Source organism: Lygodium microphyllum, chromosome 12 (assembly GCF_053477565.2).
Source record: "Lygodium microphyllum isolate KBCC chromosome 12, Lygodium_microphyllum_v1.1.10, whole genome shotgun sequence".
Classification (NCBI taxonomy): Eukaryota; Viridiplantae; Streptophyta; class Polypodiopsida; order Schizaeales; family Lygodiaceae; genus Lygodium; species Lygodium microphyllum.
This window is the reverse complement of record NC_141146.1, coordinates 98,007,483-98,025,700: the sequence shown is the minus strand read 5'-3', so window position 1 is coordinate 98,025,700 and position 18,218 is coordinate 98,007,483. Positions and strand designations below refer to the sequence as shown.

The 18,218-nt window shown below is 36.1% G+C and overlaps 1 pseudogene; it reads left to right on the top strand.

Annotated features, from left to right (window-relative positions):
- The first annotated feature begins 7,828 nt into the window (after positions 1 to 7,828).
- On the top strand, positions 7,829 to 8,857 carry LOC148028078 (pyrophosphate-energized vacuolar membrane proton pump 1 pseudogene; annotated as a pseudogene).
- Positions 8,858 to 18,218: the final 9,361 nt, after the last annotated feature.

The following is an 18,218-nucleotide window of genomic DNA, read 5'->3' as shown; positions in this document are numbered from 1 at the left end:
CCAATTTAATTTTCTAGGAAGAAAGGACATGAGAGGTGGGCAATTTTGTCAGTATAGTTGCTCTTGATTTGCAAACAATATATTCAACAATCAATTTTTTGCCTGTTTTTACTGATATAGATAGCTGAGGTGTATATTTCTTATTTGAACCTTCAGCAATTTGTCAACCTCTTGCCATTTGTATGGACAACTTAAAATTCAAATAAAGGTCTACCAGGATGGCTTTGAAAGTGGAGACTAAATCAAACATGAAGGAAACAAATATCGATGGAATGTTGTAGCATGGGAGTTTTTTAAGTGTTGAGAGGTCAAAAGAAGGACTTAGATTAATGAAACCAAAAGAGGGAACATATTCCTTGGTGTTTCAACTTCTTAAGAGGTTGTATGCACAACAACTATGGGCTATCATTATTTCCTTGGTGTTTCAACTACTTAAGAGGTTGGATGCACAACAACTATGCATTTGTAATGTGGGAATATAAGAAGAGGGATGCTCTTTTGAGGCACACAATGTGGAGGTTCAAAACTTCTTCAAGAAATGAGGCACCTAGCTCCTAAGATTGGCATGAGGGGTGACAATGCAAGTATGGACAACTTAAAATTCAAATATGTAGGTCTACCAGGATGGCTTTTAATATGGAGACTAACTCGAACATGAAGGAAACAAATATCGATGGCATGTTGTAGCATGGGAGTTTTGAATAGTTGAGAGGTCAAAATGACTTGGATTAATGAAACCAAAAGAGGGAACATATTCCTTGGTGTTTCAACTACTTAAGAGGCTGGATGCACAACAACTATGGGCTATCATTATAAAGATTTGGGTGGCAACCTACCATACTTTAGTAGGTTTGTGGTGGATAGGCCCAACATCTTGGGATATCCTAATAGCTAAAGCTATTATAGTCAAGATTATTGACTTAGAAATGGCCCAAAAATTGGGAAAGAAATCAAAATACAACGGAATTTGAATGTTGAGGAGTCTCTTGAGTTACAATGGAATCAAGATAATTGCCTTAGAAATTTCCCAACAATTGCTCACACTTGAGTTGTGGTGTGCCAATTGGAAGATGTAAGGTTGTGTCAGATGTTGGTGAAAGTTGCAAAATAATCCCAAAATTTTTTGACAAACAACAACATGAGAGAAAAACCTCTTTATAGGATGTTCATATCATGCATGATTTTAATTTCATCATACTTATTCCCCTTGAGTTGATGGCTCTCTAGATGTGAGATGTGAGATGATTCAAACTTGCATCACATTCACCAAATATGTCCCTTCATTGATCATCGCATGAAAGATAAAATATATCATTATGTTTGTCCCTCAAGATTGTAATTAGTCCCCCTTGACTTGCTGGACCTCAAATCCTTGTAAGAACCCTATAATAGAGGTCTAGAGGGCATCTAGGCAAAGAATCACTCACCCGGGAGCTTGAACCTGCACCACCATGATTGATCTCAACCACCTCCATAAGGTTTGAAGATAGAAATTGATTCCATTGGGTTTATAAAGTGTTGCGGTAGTAATTTCATGCAAAAAGCAAGTAGGGTTGTAGCCATCAAAACTAGGACCGGTTTGAATGATTAATCCGCAAGTAGAAGAGGGTTGTTCTAGGGCAAATAGATTGGTACCAATGCATCTAAAGTCACGTGGCAAGCTATGGATCTTCACAAACAGAAAACCTTTATTCAAGAGGAATCTTGGATTGAGGGTGCTTTTGATTGGAAAGAAAATTTGAACCAAAATAGGCTACCTTATATTACTAGTTTGGACACTACTAATGGAAGAATTGCACTTGCTTGAGATGTTATGGCTTCTATTGCACGAATAAATTATTTGGCACTCAGATAAGTAGCCTCGTCATCATCATTTCTCCCAACACATATGACATCTCCATAATACACAATAGGGAAAGTAATATGTATTGTAGAGGGCTTGTAGTCCATATTCACAGCTTGAAGGATTTGTGCCATATCATGCATTGGTAGAAGCATAGTGCTGAAATTAGCAAGGAAAATAGAAAAAAACTCAAAGAAGTATCTTTTTTTTTTGAAGAGGGCAGAATCAAGAATACAAGTATTGGTTCAGGACAAGCCGGCGTGCGGTGGTTGCTTCTCCATTTGAGATTTCTTTTTCATGTGCTTCTTGCACTAGATTAAGGCCTCTGTGAAGGAAATCTAGAGCATCATCGATGACATCTACTACATAGTCCTTGAAAGTGGAGGATGCAAGGATGACAGAGACATATTCAATAGCACGTGTTGTTCCAAGAAAGACGGTATCATCATCTGGAAGATTTGCTAGTGACAGCATATGCGAGTGTTGATCTCTATGTGTCGTGCAAAATATTCGAGCTCCATTTGCGTGCCTCCCTATTACATACCTGGGCCTTTATATGTCCTTTGCTGGAGACGCTAATCTGTGATCGAGCCACTATCTGGGTAGGTGAGTCAAACCTTGAATCTGCATTTTTTCTCTAGTACATAGCTTGCTCAACAGTAATTGTTTTGCGATTCACAATAGATTTAGGGATCAATCATTATTGTGAGGTTTGGTGTCACTACCTGGTCAAGGGATTTTTTTTAAAATGTCATGCATTGTTTACAATCTCATTGTCCTTTTGCCTAGTTGAGGTATCATAAAGGTTCACATAATTCGAGATTGGTCACATCTACATATTGAGCTTGGAAATTATTAATTGGGTTATATGGTCAGGAATGTGGCTGTCATCTCTTTCTCTTACTCGCTCACCATACCTCAACACTACCATATCTTTGCTTTACAGAGCACATCAATCTATGAATTTTACAGTTTTTAAGAATTTTATTAAAACTGCAACACTCTTAACCATGTGCAGGCACACCTAGCGAAACAACATGCTACTTAGCTGCAAAGGGATAATGTATGCATGTCCGTGCTGTGACAAGAAGATGTTGGGTCTACTAAATGGAGGCTGCTTCATACCGCTCCTACCATTACCAAGGTATATTGAGCTTGTATCATCATAGGCACATGTTCTTGAGAGCAGTGTTTTCCATTTTGATTACATTTCATTCCATGATATCTCTTGCCTTAAGACTAGATGGAGCCTTATGTATATGACCAGGTGTCATTCACATGCTAAAAATGGGGCTTGCATATCATCACAAAATGAGAGTGATGATGTCTAGCAATGGCACTCTGCATCAATAGATCCTTGAAATGGAAGGGATGATACATGCTCATTGACTTTATTGATATGCTGAATTATATTCTCATGCAACTTGATTGTCTTTGCTTTCATTTTGAAAAAGCTTGTGGCTGGCAGATTTACACCAACTATAAACTCTAGCAGACCAGTTGAAAAATGTGGGTGAAATCCTTGGAAGTTGTTGTTGCACAGCATGGAGACCTTCACTTACAAGTCACAACTAGCATGGTGACTACAGGTTCTGAGTTTAGAAAACTTAGAATCTTCAGTGTGCAAGATGAGTGTGCTGAGGTCTACATTGGTCATTTTACAAATGCTTCATAGTCCAAATTTCGCACCATGCTCTCCAAACTATTAATGTTGGTTTAATTGAGATATCCACTTCATATAAAAGTCATGCTTAGTAATTCTCATGTTATTGTGCACATGTTGTACAGTTTGCTTTTATTGTTTTAGTATGGTTGCTCTCACATTTGAAACTAGAATTGGGTTTGATGTAGGCATGGTTGAGTAAAGCATTTGCTTTGAACAGCCATGTTTTTTAGCTAGCATATCTAAATGCAGAACCAAAGAAGATTTAGTCTTTGGTTATCTAGTAATTGGTGGATACACTGAGCAGAGACACAATGAAGCTAGAAGCATTGTATTCGCATTTGGAGAGCAAGTGATTTACAATCTGAAATGATCCTTTTTTTGGCCTAGAAAAGGGGCTTGCATGATTGTTTTACAACCTATTTGGAGGTTTGGATGCAAGGGATGCTATATTATATTGTTCGAATGACATATTCAATACGACAAAACAAAAGTAAGCTTATAATGGTAAGCACTCTTTTCCTCTCTAAGTCTATTCTGACTTTTGTGATGAAATTTTAAATGGTTTTAGATTCATATATATACCATGTTTTTTGTTGCATTAGTATGTTGTTAATTTGATGACATTGGATTTACTTAGCTGACATTAGATTCATATATATACCATATTTTTTGTTGGATTTCTAGGTTAGTATAGGTCTTTCTAGATGTTTCCTTTTGACTAATAAAGGAGACACTTGCATAACAACTAGCAGGGCTAGATGGTAATGTAATAGGAGCAACAATTGCCAGTCCATTAACAATACCAAGTCCAACTCACATATTGATTGGAACTTTTTTTTCTAATAAATGAAAAGCTATTGGTGAATCCTCCTGATAAATGAGAGGTCTGTGAGCTACTATAGAACATGGCCATTATGTTTGTCATGGTTCCTTCAATTTTGTACTATTGTTATTGAGTTGCAATGTTTTAAGGGATTGCCTTGAACATCAGGTGTTTGCATCTGCTAAAGATGCAGCAAAAGGATGACAGAATGACTCAAGCTTGATATAAAAGATAGCATCGTAGAAGGCAAGGTTGTTGATGAATCTATAGAAATCATGGGATCAGGATCTCCCCAGGATGAGTTGCGAAAAGCTTCATTGGAAAAGCTCAAAGAAGCTGGTCAAGATTCTACTTTTGGACACATATACTCTGCATTATGTGCTATGTAAGTTCCTTTCACTTCTAACTAGTTTGAATTTGTCAACATGTTTCTTTTAAGAATCGTTCTTGTCCTTTTCTTCAACATGTTTTTTTTAGTAGTGGATCAAATTTGAGAGATGCAAAATTGAGTTGATTCTTACAAGGACAAGTTTTGTAGTCAAATGTCTACAGCCATCAAAAATGGTGGTTTTGCTGGTCTACTTGAAAGAGGTAAAGAAAGAGATCATTGGCTCCATTTATGAACGCAAACCACAACAACTACTTGAATGAAGAGAGATGACATTCAACTTGCAGTTTTTTGCAAATGAAGACAACTTGTAACCAGGTTGCGATTGCCAGGTACTTTCTTGCTTAGGGGTGGTCTACTAAATTTTTTTAGTGAGTATGTTTGCTCCAATCATGCATTGAATTGTGTTTGAAAATTTAGACCATATCTTTGCTCTCTCAATACTAGGTGGTAAACTTCATATAGTTTATGAAGTGGTTTGAGAAAGCTTTTGTGTTATATAGAGTATGGTTTGTTGGCTACATGTGGGTAGGGCCTTTCCCCACTATTTTGGAGCTTAAGGTAGCATATGAGCAATTGAGAAGGGCATACAAGTACATGGCCATACTAAAGTCTTATGCTAAGAAAATAGAACTTCATATGTGTAGCGAATTGCTTGTTGACATTCTCATATTGGTTTTGCTAAGAAAGAAACATTCTCATATTGGTTTTTGACCAACTTCTAGTCTAAGAGGTGGTTTTATGGATCATCATACACCGCATAGCTCTCTGGACTCCCAGCCTAGTAAAATCATAGAAGACAAGGCTATTGATGAATTTGTAGAAATCACGGGATCAGAATCTCCCATGTAGAAATCATCGGATTAGAGCCGTTTGAATCTAATTAACAGCCCATAAGCACTACATGACACGAGAGCGGCCTCAAGCACTAGAAAATGCAACACCCACCAGGCACCGGAAGTCCGAGAGTCTCAAATCTCCCTCTAGAGTTCCTCTTGGGCCTTGCTTTTGCCTTTCTAGCCAACCATCTGGATGCAGTCCACAGGACTTGCTGTCAGTAAAAGGGGCGTAACTTTTTATAGGGAACTCTAATTGATGAGATTTTTGGCTCAAGTGGGAGAGGACAAAGTCCTCTTGGAGATGAGCTATTAACCTTTGTGACAGAAAATTATCAGAATTTTTTGGAATCATACAATGCTGCCCTTGCTATACTTCATGTAGGTTAGCAGAATCATACAATGCTGCCCTTGCTATACTTCATGTTATTTCCATCTGGGTCTGTGGATTTTAAGCATAGGTCAAATCAATAAATTGTACATGTCTTATCACTATTAGGATGTTGCTAATAGGCTGATTTTTCTGCATGTAGGGAAATGTGATTGCTCGTGGGATTATTGAATGGTGTGATGGAGCGCCTCAGGTAACAAATTCTACAGTTGGCAAATGAAACTTGATTCTACTCAAGCTAGAAAGAAGATATCTCTGAAAGAGTTGACTAGTTTTTTTTACCATTGTAGTTCAAGGTACAATGCTGCACTTGTTGCATATTAGCAAGAAATGGATCCCTTTTAAAGACTTTAAATTAGGCTTATTGGCCACTTGTTGCTTAAAGGCTTTACAAATAGCATCTCAATAATATCAGATGCTCTTTAAATCATGAGAGGAAGTGTAACTCTGCCAAGACCATAGCAAATACATATTGTTTTTTGTATTTTTGATGACTCATGGAGTTAGATATAGAAATAATGAAAATCTTGAAGAAGCTTGAAGGAGATTGATGATGAAGTACTGAAACAGCAAAACACGGATCATGAAGTGATGTAATTTGCAGATGAAGTAGGGCAGATCTGAAATGCAGCAATTGAGATGCTACATGGCAGTCCACAATAAGTGGTCAACAGGCTTGGAGTGGAAATGCAGCAGCTCGACAGGTCATGTTGGTTGTAGCTGACTTGAAAGATCTCAAATAGTAATAGTTGAGGTGCGGATGATGAATTAGGAGAAAAACTAGTGGACAGAACCACATGTAGACTGTCATCAGTAGTAGGTGGAGGGCAATGAATAGGCAACAGCAGCCCATGGATCAACAGGTTGTGATGGTTGGCTGAGAGAGGAGCTCCCAAGTAGAAGCTCATGTTATTGAACACTATTAGGGGAAAACAAGGGAAAACAGTTCCCTTTTCCACATGGGAAAATTATGTCAAAAAAACTTCTTGTGATTGACTATATTCCATCTTGACATTTGATTTGTAGGCTGCAGGAATAGAGAGATCATGAAGAATTTGGTCACTTCATGCGATAATCATGGCGAATTTGGTCAAGATATCCTGAACATCAGGAACCTCCTCGAGATTAAGGCCAACATGACTACAAAGGATTCTGATCCATCTGATCAACCTGGCCATATCATGAATCAAGTGAATCAAGCTGATATTTCAAGGTCAGGTGGTATGATTAGCATATCCTTAAATTGGCCATGGACATCCATGCTACTTAGCAGATCAAGACTAGGCAGCACTGGTCAAGAGCATGTGCTCCAGCTCAACAACATGGGTGGATCAAGAGGCATGATTGGTGATGATGATCTGCATAATTTGTAGGATAATTTCAATTTGGTATCTTCTATTGCTAGACATGTTCAAGTTGGTAACTCAGCAAATCTGAAGGCTCCAAGGTAAGTGGAATGGAGGTTTCTTGTTCTTTTAGTAAAAATCCTTCTGGGTTATGGGTTGAGGGTTGTTATACAAAACATTAAAAGTAGATATGATAGGGAAAGGAGGAATCTTATCATGCTTTTGATGCATCGTTTTATCCCCATTAGTAAGTATGATACAATATGGTTCCATGAGCAAATAATTTAAATATCATTTCATTATTTGTCTTGTTGTGGATCATCAGACAACAACGACATCCACAGTCACAACATCGTCAATGGATCATCAGACTGTGATGAGGAGGATAGATTAGATGAGGAATCACATGCAGCAGCTATTAGGAAATGCGCTGAAATTCAGCAAGCCATATCCATAGGAGCCACATCGTTTTTGCTGACAGAGTACAAGTTTTTGGTTTATTTCATGGGCATATTTGCTGCTGTCATTTTCTGTGATGGGTTTCTTACTTGTTGCTAATGGCCTCATAGTTTTATACATCACTATAAAACTGTTACAACTTTATTACAAGGATGATTGGGAGGGCCTTTTTGAGGCCATCACTGGCTATGGGCTTGGATGCTCATCCGTGGCTCTATTTGAAAGGGTTGGAGGTGGAATCTATACCAAAACTACGGATGTTGGAGCAGATCTTGTTGGAAAAGTAGAAAGGAATATCCTAGAGGACAATCCGCAAAATCCAACGATCATTGTTGACAATGTGGGTGATAATGTGGAAGATATTGCTGGAATGGGTTCAGATTTGTTTGGCTCCTTTGCTGAAGCTTCTTGCGCAACTCTTGTTGTGGCTTCCATGTCATCATTTGGCACAAATCATGACTTCACTGCTATGTGCTTCCCCCTACTCATTAGCTCTATGGGCATTGTGGTGTGCCTCATCACAACCTTGTTCGCAACTGATGTGTTCGAGATCTCAAATCTAAGGGATATTGAATCTACACTGAAGAGACAGTTGGTGATATCCACCATCTTAATGACATTCGGTGCAGCTTTTGTTTGTTGGCTGGCACTACCATCCACGTTTTACATATATGATCCTAACGGTGGTGCAAAGATGGTTCAAAACTGGAAACTATTTTTTTGCGTTGGAGTAGGGCTTTGGGCAAGGTTGGTAATTGGATACGTTACACAATATTTCACCAACAATACATACAGACGAGTCGAGGATGTTGCTCATTCTTATAGGACAGGAGCTGCTACCAATGTCATCTTTGGTTTGGAACTTGGCTACAAGTCTGTAATTGTTCCAATATTTGCTATTGATGTTTCTATCTATGTCATCCATACCCTAGCAACCATGTACGGGATCACAGTTGCAGCTCTTGGAATGCTTTGTACCATTGCCACCTGTCTAGCCATAGATGCATATGGTCCCATAAGTGATAATGCTGGTATCGCAACCGGTCTCTGGATGATCATGATACTTCTTACACATCTCTCCACAAGAAGCGCAGCCGCAGTATAGACTATGAGGCCGCGAAGGCTTTCAAGATGGACAGATTCCTCAACCATAGGACTTCAAAGTCCAGCTTGCAGCATTAATAGCCCCCAGTTGACAGCACTTTGGGGGAGCGCTTTCTTAGATTGGTCTCCGTGATCCACACTTTGGGGGAGCGCTTTCTCAGATTAGAAGAGATGAAACTGCAGATTGAGAGAGAGCTCGAGCGATTTTGTGATGATCTGGAGGCTAGGCGTACAAAGATTTCCTAGAGTCCCAGAAGCAGATTGCTAAGATGTTTGCTTGGGCTCTGAGCAGCAATAAGAAAACTGATGAGTTCTTGCTGATGATTGTCGGTATTTTGTTCATCATTTGATTATTCTAAATGTTTCTTTCTTCCAGCTAATTTTTAGCTCTTCATGCTACGTTTCATATCATTTCATCTATATTACAGCTAATGTGTTGAAATTATTCCACGCTTTGTTTATAAGAAATGTTTCGAGCTGATGGGATGATATTTCATTTCATTCTTATTCCAGCTATTGAAATGTTCCAGCTCATGTTTCATTATTATTCTAGCTGTTGAGTTGTTCTAGCTGATGTTTCATTGTTTCCAGTTGTTGTTTGTTTATTTTCAGTTGATTCGTCTGTTCAAGCTTATGTTTATTCTACTTGATGTTTTATCTATTCTAGCTAAGGAGCTGATGTTGCAGCTAATGTGTGCTCACTTGATGCACTTCTGGGGTTCCACTTCCGGTGTCTCGTGTCTCTCTTCTCTTCTCTCTTCCTCCGTTCCTCGTCTCCCTCGCACATTGTTCAACAGGAAGTTTGTAAGATGCTTCAAACCAGAAGGAGAAGTTGGTGAGCCCATAAAAGTATAAACAATGAATTCCTTGTTTTCACCTACTCAATTTACTATCAGATGGTGTAAAGAACATGGCAAAAAAGGTATGCGTGTTTTGATGTTTTGATGTTTTACAAATGCGTGTTTTGATGTTTTACAAATGTCTCTTATGTTTCTAAACTTTGGTTTATTATGTGTACATAAAGGTAACAAAATCACAAATGATGGTACAAGAGATAATGGAACAATGAAAGCTAAGGAGGTCATTGGCCCTAATGGCTCTTCAAATCATGATACAGGTATATGTCTTTTGAAAATTAAAATTTGTACATATTTTACATCTTGCTTTATTAGGTGATTCATTTTGAGATTAACTAGTTTTAATTAGTCTCTTTGTCTAATTTAAAATGTTCATAGTTATTCATATTTTTAAACTTTGAGTAATTGTGTGTATATATATAAATATAGATTAAAGAACAACAAAAGGTGGGAAAAGAGGTAATGTAAGAAAGAGAGATCAAGAGGTTACTCGCAATAATGTTTCTTCAAGTCAAGATGCAGGTACCAACTTTAAGGATCAAAAACTTGTACAAATTTAGTGACCCAAATTGATACAAAATATCTAATTACTTTCTTTTGTGTTATTGAAAATTTTCATAACCTTGTATTATCGTGAGCTTTGGTTAACTCTATGTATATATAGGTAAACAAGTTACTAAAGATGACACAAGAGACAATGCAAGAAAGGAAGACATTGAGATTGCTTGCCTTAACACTTCTTCAAGCCAAGAATCAGGTATTACCAGCTTTCTTATGTTGATAATGAGTCATTTTTTGAAATGGTTATACTAACTAATGATATTTGATCACTTGAGTATCAATAGGAGTGATACGCATACCATCATATGATGATATCTATCGGCCACCTATGTTGAAATTTAGAGAAGAGGGTAGACAAACATTTATTACTTTGCAACATATTGGAGATTTAAGAGATAAAACAATCAAGACACACATGTTGCTTAATTAGTTTTTAGTTCTATGCTCCTTTAAAATTATTTTCATTTTACTTTTGGTTGCTAGAAGTAGATGTTGATGTCTTAATTTGTTTAATCTATTTTGATCATTAGATGTATATTATTGATCCTTACTTAGAAATGATTACATTCTCTATAGAAATTTCTAGTTAAAAATTTATTGTGCAATTTCTTGTTTGATATTAGCATGTCTAAGAGGAAGGGAAAAGTAGATAAAGTGATAAGGAAAAAAGAGAATTTCCACGGAATTCCCTAGTTGAAGGTACATATAAGTAGGGAATGTAAAAAATAGGAAAAATGAGAGATTTCCTAGTGAGAGTACCTAGGGAATCACCTCTAGAAAATTTTTCCTATATATGAAATATTTCCTTTCCTATATAGGAATTATTCCCTACATAGAAAATTTTGTATTTTCCTATATAGAAAATATTTCCTATGTAGGAAATATTTTCTACATAGGAAAGGTCTTATGTGATTCCCTACTTATTCTCACTAGGAAATGTCCCATTTTCCCTAGTTTTTACTTTCCCCACTTATATGTATTTTCAACTAGGGAATTCCATGGGGAATTCACTTTTTTTCCTATATGGGGATCGATTGAAAGTTCCTTGTGATAGAGGTGCTGGATGAAGACATTCAGTCCCTTTGGCTGAATACTAATATTGTTGTTCAAAGTTTTGTGATTTGTAAGTTGTTTTACTTCACATAGCCTATTCTTACTAGAAATGCTTAAGCAAGAGATCAAAGACTTACATTTTAGCTATCCTAAATCTATTGTCTGTCATGAAAATATTTGCTGACAAGGACACATGATGCAATGCTTTTATCAATAGTAGTACTAAAAAACTTGGGTAGGCCTATAGAGATTGCCTTTTTCTAAGGCTCCAGAATAAAAAACACAGGAAATACTCCAATCTAGATTGAAACTATGGTATTTGAAAGTAATCACAAGTGTTTATATTTGCTCACAAGTAGTACGTTGATGGATGTAGAGATAGTGGCATTTGTGAACATCATGGCATGGCAAAATCAAGAGCATGGACTATGTACAAGCATTGAGCCTCATAATGTGCAACAATGCTACCTTTGACTTCTTGTCATGCAAAAGTATTGCAAGAGTACATTGACATGTATCCTCGTTTCTTATCGCATCAATAAACCCCAAAATTTGTAAATCACTCTTCATGAAATTGTGAGTATTGTCATCATTTATTTGATGCTCAAATGTTATGATATGATGAATCATGGTTTGTAGTTGGAACTATTCATTTCTTTGTCCAATGCACATTTTGAGACACTTCTCTCAAAAGGGTCTAAATTCATCTTCCCTCCACCAGATAGAGGAAGATTCACATTAGCCTCTTAGAGAGGCATATTTCAATAATCCTCTCTAGCTCAAATAGTAGGTAAAAGATAGATAAGGTATGATAGATATGACAACTGAGCTAGCTGGTACTCACTTTAAAAGACAAGACTTCTAGAACTTACCTAACTAGTTTAGGATTACAAGGTTACAAGACATCTACTACTTATATTGACCACAATTACTACAAGGTTACAAGACATCTAGTACTTATATTGACCACAATTTCTACAAAACATCTAGAGGTGCATGATTACAAGGGAAAGGAACATCTAAAACTTGTTAAGGCTAGGATTATGAGAGGAGATTCCAAGAACAAACAAATAAACCTAGCCATTACAATGATAGTCTTTAAATTCTTCAATTGAGAGGGCAAGCATAGTTGTTTATGCTCAATGGTAAGCACATAGTGTGATAAAAGAGAGGAAGCGTAGAAGAACCATATTATGTTGATCTTCCTAGTTAGAGTAGTTTTTCAATGAAGAACTTCCTTGTTGAACACTTGGATTTGATATCCTAATGATTTAGAAGTATGTTGTGCATTTTTGCTTTTGTTAAAGTGGTCCAAATATAATTTCAATAGCTCCCCCTTACAAGTAAAACAATATGTTCTTCTCTTGGTCATGTGCTCTTGAAACCTTTGCCTCCATGTTTTTTTATAGAAGCTTCTTGTTGATCTTTGAGGTGTATTTCTTGGGACTAGTTTAGTGCTTGTATGGTGAACCCAAGTTTGTGAGCTAGTTCAAGCCTCCATGCACATGAATGGGGACTTAGTAGTATTAAAGTTATTATCCTTAAAAAAGGATTGATAAGCCTTCAATTCCTATCTAATATTGATTTGGTCCAATAATATAAGAGATTTCTATCAGATTAGCATGAACATTATCACTAAATGTCATTAGATGGTGAGGTCGAGTTGATTATGTATTGTGTCTATAGCTAGAAGATTGTTGTTGAGGTAGCTAGTGTGATTGATGCCTGATAAGGATGACAATGGTTGTGTGCTTTGTTATGACAATACCACATGTGTATTTGATCTTCTGCATTGATTAGGATTGTTGTGTGCAATAGTTGCCGCTTTGGTGATGGACAATTATCAATGATGTTGGTGTGAATGTTGTTGTGGCTTCTTGTAGTAATAACCATTGTGCCCAATGAGCTTTGCAAGGTTCTTGAAAATCTAAAAATTTTAAATGTTATTTAAAACCTTTTATCAAGGCTAGATATTTCCTCTCTCTTTCTCTCTCTAAAGGATGGTAAGTAGGAGAGAATGAGGAAGGGATTGAAGGGCTCCAAGTTGGATAATTGAGGAAAAATAAGAGGAGAGTTACATGTGAGTAAGTAAATAAGATTAGGAATTGTTGTGTGTAGAATAAAAGAGAGTGAGTTTCAAGAATAAACATGAGATAAGGTAGGAGATTTGAAAGCTACAAGGCAGGTGATGATAATGAAGAGAGAGAAAATAACACGTGCAAAATAGAAAATATGAATCACCTAATGACATCATAAAATTGATCTAAAACAAGAATCACAAAATAAGAAAGAGATGAATGAGGATCTTTGTCTAGGCAAGGACACTGCGTGCTTTGATAACATGTTGAACTTTGTGTTTCCATAAGATCACAAGCTTCACAACATAGCTATAGTGGATGATATCTTAGTGTGCTCATGGTTGTGTGTGAGAGAGAATGTGTAAGTAAAGATGAAAAGTAGAATTGTATTTATGTTGATAGATCGAAGAGTTGTTTGTTACAATGAGAATGAGACTCTTATATGGGCTTTGAAAGTTACTTGCTTATGTCATGAGTGCTGTAATACTCACATGGGTCCAAATACTTCTCTAAAAAAGGGTCCAAAATCATCTCTCTTTTTTTAATCCAACTGAGGAGAATTCACACGAGCCTATTAAAGAGGCATATTTCAATAGTATCACTTTTTCAAACATCATATCAAGATTAAAAACATGTCATGGCTTAATTGAGAAGGGCTTTGAGTATTTTCTCATAGTGAGAAGTCTACCAACTTCCAAGTAATTTGACCTTATATTGGGTCTCTTAGCTATATTCTCCTACTATTTTTAGCTCTCCACATTTTGTTGGGAGTTCATAGAGATGAACAATATGAAACTCTATAGCCATTTATCCACATAACTGAATATTGATCCATAGAAACCAAAGCTCATAATTCACTTGAAACTCAAATATTTGCACAAAAGATCATGACTATTCTTTACAATCTCATTAATCTCTTTTTAGTACATACATATAAATTAGATAATGTAGCAGTTTACACCTTCACAAACTTGTGCAAGGGGAAGTTATCTTCCACATGAGCCATTAGAGTGTGAACTCCTATTTGAAAACCATAGACACATTACCACATATGGAAGCTCTTCTTGAACCCTTATACTCTTGACATAGGGATGTAACTTGAGGATGAGCATCCACTCAGTTTGAAAAGGCCAAGAGATCACCTCCATGCATGGAACCATACATAATTATGACCAAAATTGTAGGTGCAAGACCCAAGATAAGATACAAAGTCATGTGCTTAGAATAGGAGATGAAAAAAATATATAAAATGACTTTTTTTATAGATTGGCTTAGGGTAGGTTATGACATCAATTATGCCATTAGGAAGACTTAGAGGGACAATAATCCAACTTCTGTAACACATCTACATAGCAATGCATTTTCTCATGTGGGTGCTATGCCCATTTGAATTTTCCTCAAACCTCTTCTCTTCCAAATGCCTATATGCACTCAAGGCTTCATTGCATCACTAAAACATGAATGAAAACCTTCACCATTTTTTAAAATGTTGGTATTGATGTTAGAATACTTAGAAAACAAACCTTACACTATATAATACAAGTGAGCCTTACAAGCATTTTAATTTCACATATCCTAAAACGAGGACTATATGATATATACAAGAGTCCTTTCCCTATCTTGCAAAGAAAGTGTGATATTCTTACCTCCCTTTGCAAATTGCTAAATCATAGCCATGCTTAGTAGCATCAAACAAACTAGAGATATTATAATCCTCATCTTTCAATTCTTGGCATGCTTCTTTTGAGACATGGTCCCCATCATGGTCTTGAATTAGCTCCATCAAACGAGAAAATATTTCTTGAGTTTATAGCATTTACCCTTCCCTTGTGGAGTTTTTCATCAAATTATGTCAATTGATAAGCATATCATTTGCATATATTTGATGAACTTGAAATAGTTTGTGCCACTCTAACTAGAAGTTAGTTTGGAAACAATTCTACAAGACACTGTCGTATCTTAACACAAGATCACCAATTTCAGTCTTATTTTGCCTAACTTTCTCATTGACATCTCTTCTAAATTGAGTATCCTTTATGATAACTTGTTTTCTCCTTGCTCTAGCTATTCCATTAGCACATTGACTGCAAGTATTACCACCTCCATAGGAAAGAAAGCCTCCTTTACATAAATGGAATGATATCGATAGGGTCAAGTTCCTTGTTTTATAGCCCATAGAGACCCTAGAAGCTTTGGATCCCAACAAGGAGTTCCATATCCCTTTATGTTTTCGTGAATATAAAAATTAAATCATTGTTGAAGCATTCATTCATGCCATTACATTCACAGTATTATGAAGTGGTATGTCCATGCTTATCTCAAACTTATCACAAAGGTGCTCAATGAGTTTTCATCTAAATCATGCCCATTGTTAGATAAAATTCCCAAAGGTATGCCATACTTATAGCAAATATCTTCATTAATAAAATTTGATACATTTTTCTCATTGACTTGTTCAATGGCATGGGTTTCCACACCCACTTAGATAGATAATCTACTATATTAAGAACATAGCTTTTACATCTAGCAAACATGGGTAATGGTCCAAATACATCAATAAACCAACTTTTGAAAATCTGAATTGAAAAAAACTCCTATCTTAATTCTAGTTTCAAGGTTTTTTACCTATTTCTTGACATTGTAGGCATATATTCAACCTCATTGTGGCTCTTGACATGCAATGAGACATGCAACAAAGTGACTTTGTTTTCTATTGGATCATAAAGCACGATCCCTCCTAAAGACTTATTATGAGTCCTTTGAAAAGATGCATCAAAGAATAATACATGTACCTCGTTTCTAGGTTGTGTTTCTTCTTCTTGAACCTCTTTTTGTTACTTTTCTTGCTTTATACTTATGTGCCAATATCTATATGTACCTCAATTAGCTCAAATGTATCATCTTGACGTTTCAATCATTTTTGCAATTCATATTCCTATTTTAGCTTTCCCTCATAGAAACTAGAGTTATTTAGAAGTTGCACTAGGAGATCATAGCTTGTAAGAATGATAAAAGTTTTGGAAAGATATAATGTTAGAACCAATTGCAATAAAAAATATGGTTTGTCATAACTTGATCAACTTCTTCATAGATTATTTCTATAGGGACCTTTATCTAACTGGCAATAATAAGTAGTCCCTATATACAAGGTTGAGATCCCTTATAGGTCGAGATCCCTTGTTGAACTAGGAGTGCTCCTAAAGTAGTTTCTCCAACTCATCAATTGATTTAAAATGGCTTGCTCCAATATCGAGATTGGATATTTAAAAAAAGTTACCAATAATTTCTTTCACATTTTAAAGAACTGAATCATAGTCTCTATCTTGCTTTAAGACTTCATTTTCTATGAATTTTTGTAATAGGTAGATAATTATAGAAGCCATAGGTATATAGCAGGTCATGGATTTTACTTTTTGGATGAAAGTAAGCAATGGTCTAATACCTTGTGGAGAAGGTAGAAAAAAAAACCCCTTAACTTTGTCATCATCAGGTTGAATCCCATTTTTTGAGACAATGTGTCTTAAGAGCTTAGTCTTCCTTCACATCAAAATTTTCTTTGGGTTAAGTTGAAAGCCTTATGCATCAAACTTTCCTAGGACCAAGTCCAATTTTCCCTAATGAAAATTTATACTTGAATATACACAAATATCATCCATAAAGAATTTCAAGCACTTATCATGGAATGGTGAAAACACTTGATTCGACCTCCTTTGATAATAGGTTGGGCCCTTCATGAGACAAATGGAAATGCATGATAATATAAACATTCCAATGGTATGATAATGGTTGTTTTCTTTTGATCCTCTGATGCTATTATTAAGTGGAAGTATTTTGAGTATCCATCACATATATCGTAACATTCATGTCAAACCATAGAATCCAAGAAACCATCTGTATGTAGTGAAGGGTAATGATGCTTCTTGGTTGTAGCATTGAGTGGCTTATAGTCAATACATATTCCTCAACTTCCATATTTTTTAGGTTGAATCACAATTGGATCTCCAATTCAAAGTTAACTACTAGATAAATTATGTCTTCTCTGATTATATTCTCAATTTATTCCCTTATTGCAAGTTGTTGTTGCTCTTATTTAGAGGTTGCAACCTTTAGCAAGTAGTCTTTGTTTTGCCTTTCAATTGGATGCCAAGATCCTCATCTTTGATCTTTTAATCTCCTCATATGTGGCAACAAATTACTTAGGATAGTTAGAAAACATTCTTGAGAAAGTTTGCTGGTTAACAAAAGAAAACTTCCATGGTAACAACATTCAATAAAATATTCTTGTGAATCAAATTTTGGTTGCAAAAAAGATCATTTCTTTCACAATCCTTTTTTGCGTTACTTCTTTCTAATGAAAATAATTTCTCTCATCCTCATCCAAAAAAATCATTCCAACATCTTCATTGCTACAATGTGATTTGCTATCCTCTTTCTCACTACTCTCCTCATCCATCACTACAAGGGAATGGGGAAATAGCGACGGCCATTTGTGATGCAAAAAGTGGGGTCACTAATAGAAATAGCGACGCCAATAGCAATAATTATAGTGATGCTAATAGTGACACTAATAGCAATGCTTTTAGCGATGCCAATAATGACACACATAATGACACTTTTAGCGATGCTAATAGCAACATTGGTATGAGAAAAAAGTTTCAAAAATCTAAATTTGACATTTGCGCCTGAGAAAAAAATTGCAAGAAAGAATGAAAGAGAGAGCGAGAGAGCTTAAAGATTTAAGAGGGAGAGAGAGAGGAAGAGAGAGAGAGAGAGAGGGGAACCGCATCACCACTGTCACTGCCACCGCACAATA